Here is a 7,068-nt window from a genome sequence, read left to right as displayed (position 1 = left end):
GCACCATGTACACATTTCCAGAAGGAAGCATCTGCAGGGGTAAGTGGATCCTTATGGAGTTCCATTTGGCTCACACAGTGTAGGGGCAGAGGCGGGGGTGGGGGGGAGGTGATGAGAGAGGGGGCACAGAGGGTATGCACAGGGGTCTCAGAGAAGTTTTTGAACCAGTTTGGAGTGTGTTGGTCTCCTCTCGGAGGTAATAGGACCTTTGAAGTACTCAAAGCTAGAGAGTGACACCATTCTATTTAGTTTAGAAAGGGGCTTTGGTTGAATGAACACTGTAGATATCTTGGGAAGGAGAATGATATGGTGAGCGACGAAAAGAACAAACCATCAGTAGACTGTACCAGGAACTAAGAGCTCAGGGCTGTGCCAACAAAGATGTTGACAATTGGAAAAGTAAAGAGTTGGACTTGCCTATGTTTTTGTTTTGTTTTTGGTTTTTGGTTTTTCAAGACAGGGTTTCTCTGTGTTTTTTGGTGCCTGTCCTGGATCTTGCTCTGTAGACCAGGCTGGCCTGGCTCTGCCTCCCGAGTGCTGGGATTAAAGGTGTGTACCACTGCTGCCAAGCTAGACTTACTTTTAAAAGAATGCTAGAGTGATAGGTTGGTAGTTGATGAGTTGCGAGAGCTAGAAAGGAGGTTAGATTAAAATGATTACATATATCACTCCACGTCAATGTGGAGGAAGTGTGTGCTCTGATTTTGACATTTGATTTTGACATGACTTTGAGATGTCAGTGGGCAGAGCAGGAAAACTGCTTCATATGGCATCTTGAAGCACAAGGGAGAATTGCAAAAGCTAAGGATTTGGGAGGCAGGCATACATGGATTATAGCTTAATTCACTATAAGAGTTGAGGTCACCAAGGGAGAGTGTATACAATAAAAGAGGACAGAGGAGAGACTCTTGAGCAGCCATAAGATTTAAGAGATGAGTAGAGAAAGCAGTTTCACCAAAGAGATTAAGAAACACGAGGGAGATTTAGAGGAAAAGGGAAAAGTGTAATGTTGCAGATGTAGAAGCCAAGAGATTGAGCATTTCAAAGAGAGTGGGCAGATAACACAGTACATGCTGTAGAAGGATAAAATAGGGAGTAAATAAAAGTTGCTAGTTCTTGATCACTTTGGCCAGGGTGTTGCAGGTTCCTATCTGGTAGTTTCTTTTCTAGTATGAATAAGTAGATCTCTTTATAGTCTAACTTTGGTCTTTGCACAGGTTCCACAAAGTAAACTGAACCTACTATTATGGCATCTTCATACCAGTCCAGAGGGCAGTACTACAGAAAGCAAGAAGAGGACACGTGAGCTTGCCACATGCCTAGGAACTGACACTCTGAATTTATTTTGTATCACATAATAATCCCTTTAAAGACGATTTAATAGAAGATGAACTTGGAAAGGTCAAGTGAACTCCACATGGTTGCACAGCTTAGAAGAACCATAAGGGGATTCAGACCTAAGCCAGGCTCCCAAGCACCTGCTGGTTAGGGAACGTTTTGATTTCTCTGACAAACGTCTAATAGAAAGAGACAGAAAAAAAAATCAACAGAAGGAAGTGTAGATTTGCCATTTGGACATTTTTTTGGCTGAATTATAGTTTAACTTTAAAAATATTTTAGATTAGTTTACTTTATGTGTATGTGTGTTTTGGCTGTATGTATGTCTGAGCACCGCATTTGAGCCTGGTGCCTAGAACACTTGAACATTTGAGCCTGGACACTAGAAGAAAGAGTTGATTCCCTGGGACTAGAGATACGGGTCATTGTGAACTGCCATGTGGATTCCAAGAAATGGTCCTCTGGAAGAGAATGAGTGCTCTTAACCACTGAGTCAACTCTCCATCCTCTGCACTGAAGTTTAAACTCAGCTTCACCAGTTACCAGCAGTAGGTGGTGATGAGGTACACTTTATGCACGTGGGTTGAGATTTTGATGGATTTTTTTTTATAGTTAAAAAACCCTCAAATATATTTTTAGTTATAATGTTTTATACACATGTTTATATACACACACATTTAATATGTTGTGTGTGGCATGTTTGTGTAGTTGCATTATGTGCATGCATATGTGGAGGCCGGAAGTCAGCGTCAGATGGTATTTTTCAGGCAGTGTCTACCAGGTTTTTGAGACAGGGTCTGTCACTAGCCTGGGACTCACCAGATAGGCTCGTCTTGTCTGACAGCCTCTCCAGGGCGAGAATTTTGTGCATCCATGCCGTTTCTTTTAGGTGGGTTCTGGGGATCATTTCACTAATAGAACTATCTCCCCTAGACCCACATCTGTATTTTTTTTATTTCACTGCCAAACATTACCAATTACCTACTTCTTTGCTAATTGTAATATACTTACTTCTGTACTATATAAAGATTTTATGAGATGAATTGATTTTCTCTTTAACAGGTTGGAGAGGAAAGGAAATTTATTATTGTCCTTTCAAGGATAAAAAGAAAATATAACTGATATGCTGCTGTATGATTACTGAACATAGTATTTGTGATTCCTTTCTTTTTTTTTCTTATTTTGATTTTCATTTTGACTGTCATATGATCTTATAAAAGCCAATAGAGTTTACATTAGATTCTACATTTATGGTGTCAGTTCCAAATTTTTTACACACCCTTGTGAACACCCTTTAGTCTTCAGATATTTTTGGAGGCATGCAGAGAAGGACGATACATGAATGGTAGTTATCAACTTACATATGTGGCATGATATTAGTGTCAGTAATTGAAAACACCCACTTTTAAATTTATAATATTTTTACATTTTACATACCAACCACAGATCCCCCTCTCATACTTCCTCCCATCCCCCCCAATATCCTCCCCCCTCCCTGCCCATCCCCCCATCTCCTCCTCCAAAAGGGTAAGGTCTTTCATGGGGAATCAGCAAAGCCTGGTACATTCAGTTGAGGCAGGACTAAGCTTCTCCCCCGGGGAATCAAGTGTAAGCAGGCATCTGACCATAGGTAATGGGCCCCAGAAAGCCAGCTCATGCACCAGGGATAGATCCTGATCTGACTGCCAGGGGCCCCTTAAACAGACCAAGCTACACAACTGTTTCTCATACACAGAGGGCCTAGTCCAGTCCTATGCAGGCTCCACAGCTGTTGGTCTAAAGTTCATGAATTGAACCCCTCCTCCCCTTGCTCATAGAATCCCTCTTCCCTCTCTTTGACTGGACTACCAGAGCCCAGCCTGGTGCTTGGCTGTGGATCTCTGCATCTGTTTCCCTCAATTACTGGATGAAGGAACTATGATGACAGTTAGGGTATTCACCAATCTGATTACAGGGGAAGGCCAGTTCAGGCATCCTCTCTGTTACTACAAGTAGTCTAATCTGAGGTCATCCTGTGGGTTCCTACGAATTTCCCTAGCTCCAGGTTTCTCCCTTACCCCATAATGTCTTTCTCTATCAAGATAACTCTTTCATTGCTCTCCTACTTCGTCCCTCCCCCAGCTTGACCATCCAGTTCCCTCATGTTCTCATCCCCCATTCACTCCCCTCTATCGTCCCCCCACCCCACCTCCAGTTTACTCATGGAGATCTCATCTATTTCTTCTTCCCAGGGTGATCCATTTGTTCCTCTTAGAGTTCTCCTTATTTCCTAGCTTCTCTGGAGCTGTAGGTTGTAGTCTGGTTTTCCTTTGCTTTACATCTAGTATCTACTTACGAGTGAGTACATATCATGTTTGTCTTTCTGAGTTTGGATTACCTCACTCAGGATGATATTTTCTAGTTCCATCCATTTGCCTGCAAATTTTATGATGTCATTGTTTTTTACAGCTGAGTAGTACTGGCATAACTGGGTGTCAATATGTAGAAGATTGCAAATAGATCCATATATATTGCCATGCACAAAACTCAAGTCCAAGTGGATCAAAGACTTCAACACAAATCCAGCTAACGGAACCTGATAGAAGAATAAGGAGGAAGTAGCTTAGAACCCATTGACACAGGAAATCACTTCCTAACAATAACACCAGTGGCACAGACACTGAGAGCAATAATTAATAAATGGGACCTCCTGAAGCTGAGAAGCTTCTGTAAGGCGAAGATCATGATAAATAAGGCAAAAAGACAGCCTACAGAATGGGAAAAGATCTTCACCAACCCCACATCTGACAGAGAGCTGATCTCCAAAATACATAAACAACTCAAGAAACTAGCCATCAAAATACCAAACAATTCAATAAAAAAAAAGGGCTACAGAGCTAAAAAGAAAATTATCAACAGAAGAATCTCAAATGGCTGAAAGAAGTTTAAGGAATTGCTCAATATCCTTAGTCATCAGGGAAATGCAAATCAGAATAACTCTAAGATACCATCTTACACCTGTCAGAATGGCTAAGATCAAAAACACTGATGGCAGCTTATGTTGGAGAGCATGTGGAGCAAGGGAAACACTCCTCCACTGTTGGTGGGAGTACAAACTTATACAGCCACTTTGGAAATCAGTATGGAACTTCTCAGAAAATTTGGAATCAATCTACTTCAAGACCTAAGGATATCACTCTTGGCCACATATCCAAGGGATACTCAATCATACCACAAGGATATTTGCTCAACTATGTTCATAGCAGCTTTATTTGTTATAGCCAGAACCTGGAAACAACCTAGATGCCCCTCAACCGAAGAATGGATAAAGAAAATGTGCTACATATACACAATGGAGTATTACTCAGCAATTATTTCCTTAATTATTTAAATGAAGTGGGCCTCTATTTCTGAGCAATGTTAAGACTGGTCCCTGAAAAGTCTAAGCTTTATATTCAGAAAGTCCACCTTCAAATCTTACAGACAAGAGCACAGAGAGAGACTCAGTTAGAATAAATTTAAATGCTTGCTTATGGATCAAACTAACAAGCTGTGACATAGATTTTTGTTTCCTTCTGTAGACCTTTTTGTTTTCTTCTGAAAAATATGGTGTCATAATTACCAAGAAAGCCAAGGTGGAATTTTTGACTTCTTGGTGATCTGCCACATAACACAGAGCTTGCTCATCTTCAGTTCTTTCCTTCAGCACTGTCCTGGACTGGCAGGAGTTGCCTGGTGAATAAGACTCAGGTGAACAAACAATGCTAGGAGGCATTAACAGCCTCTTTGTCTCATGGCTATACTCACCACTGCAGGTCTTCCCCTAGAAGGGTGGACCTAGGAAGATGCCCACTCTTGTCCTTGGAGGAGGCTTGACACCATTAGGCAGGGAAATTTGGGCTCCTGCGTACCTTGAGTGGCCTAGGATAGAGTGGCATGCTGTATTCCTGAGTATACTGCTTGGATCCGGAGGGAGGGGGTTTTTCAGTGAGAAGTAAGGCTGGAGTGGGGTGCTCTAAAGCTGGAGTTCAAGGCATGGGCCACATTTGGCCTGATCTAGGAGGGGCACTGCTTCTGTTTTGCATGGCTGTGGTGTCTCTGGTCAGTCACACTGTTAGGAAATAAAGTCTGTTAGGATACTGTTAGGAGAGGAAAAGTTAGGTAGGATTTTTTCCTACCAAATGCTAATGCTGGTTGAGAATACCTCTCTTTTGTGAAGCTTCTGGAAGGCTCGCCAGCAGGTCTTGTAACCCATCACTGTTCCCCATGCCATGGCTTTTTCTTAGCCTGGGACTCACCCACTTATTGCTTACCAAACTGTAAAATTGAAATCTTTGCCTGAATTACTTATTCACCCTCCCACCCCCAAACTTTCCTGCCTTGGTGATTGTAGTGTTTCGGTCATTAGTCTGGAGTTCAAATTGATATTTACTGTTTAATCTCCATTCTTTGGGGATTATAGACATTGCTGAGGAGATCTGTAGATTCACGATTTTATGAAAATCATGGCGTTGAGGGAAGATATTCTTTCTTCATTCTGCTAAGTTGCAAGTTATATTTGTCATCACTGAAAAAGAATTTTACCATTGCTACGGAAGGCTGCCACAAGATGACAAGTTAGGGAAGGTATATTACAGTCCCTTTACTATGTGATATTTCTTGAAAAATATTACCTAGAAGTTTTAAAAATGTAACTTAATTTTCCAGTTAAATAATAGTTATTTATTTCATTGCTAAAGAGGAATACATTCTTATGGGCTTAGATTTCAAATGTAATTTTGAGACCAAAAAAAAAAAATCGATGTATAATGTATTTTCGTGGGCAAGGTAACTCGAAGACAGTTTAAAAACAAACTTGAAAATATTTGCTTATGCAGCACAGGCTTTTTAAAAGTTATTTTTAAAGGCTGAGGAATTCAGGCACCTGTTGTCTTGCCAGCTGTTGGGAGTGTTAAAAATGGCTACCACTCTTCGGCCTGCGACTTCGTTTTGCACCTGCTGCTACTTGAGTTATGGGCGTTTCACACATGGTAATTTAATAAGGTTAGGTCCCATGACAGTGTGCTGAAGCTGTCTCGTGGGGAGGGTTAAAACAGTTTCAGAAAATCTTGAGAGGAAAGCACTATACATAAAGCTTGAAAGTAACAATTTAGTACCACTCAGACACCATGCTTTTCTGGCTGAAAAAGGTTTTAAAGAAATGGGCGTAATGGGAATGGAGTCGTAGACCGTAAAAGAAAAAGGAGCCCTTTATGATGAGACTACATGTAGTCGCCCTTTTCTCTACACGGTGACCTTTATACTTTTGAAAACATTTTTTAGGTTTTTGTTTTTGTTTTTGTTTTTGGTTTTGGTTTTTTTTTTTTTTTTTTTTTTTTTTGGTTTTTCGAGACAGGGTTTCTCTGTGTAGCTTCGCGCCTTTCCTGGAACTCACTCTGTAGACCAGGCTGGCCTCGAACTCACAGAGATCTGCCTGCCTTTGCCTCCCGAGTGCTGGGATTAAAGGTGTGCGCCACCACCGCCCGGCTGGTTTTTGGTTTTTTGAGAGATGGTTTTTTTTTTGTGTAGTCTTGGCTGTCCTGGAACTCACTATATAGACCAAGTGAGCCTCGAACTCAGAGTTCCACCTGCTTCTGCCTCCCAAGTGCTAGGATTAAGTCCATGCACTACCATATATTTTAAAAAAATGACAATTCCATATGTGGACCTTGTGAATTAAAAAAACTATTTTAATTGTCTCATGTAATAATT

The sequence above is a fragment of the Peromyscus maniculatus genome, chromosome 13 (genome assembly GCF_049852395.1).
Source record: "Peromyscus maniculatus bairdii isolate BWxNUB_F1_BW_parent chromosome 13, HU_Pman_BW_mat_3.1, whole genome shotgun sequence".
NCBI lineage: Eukaryota > Metazoa > Chordata > Mammalia > Rodentia > Cricetidae > Peromyscus > Peromyscus maniculatus.
Note: the sequence above shows the minus strand (reverse complement) of the source record.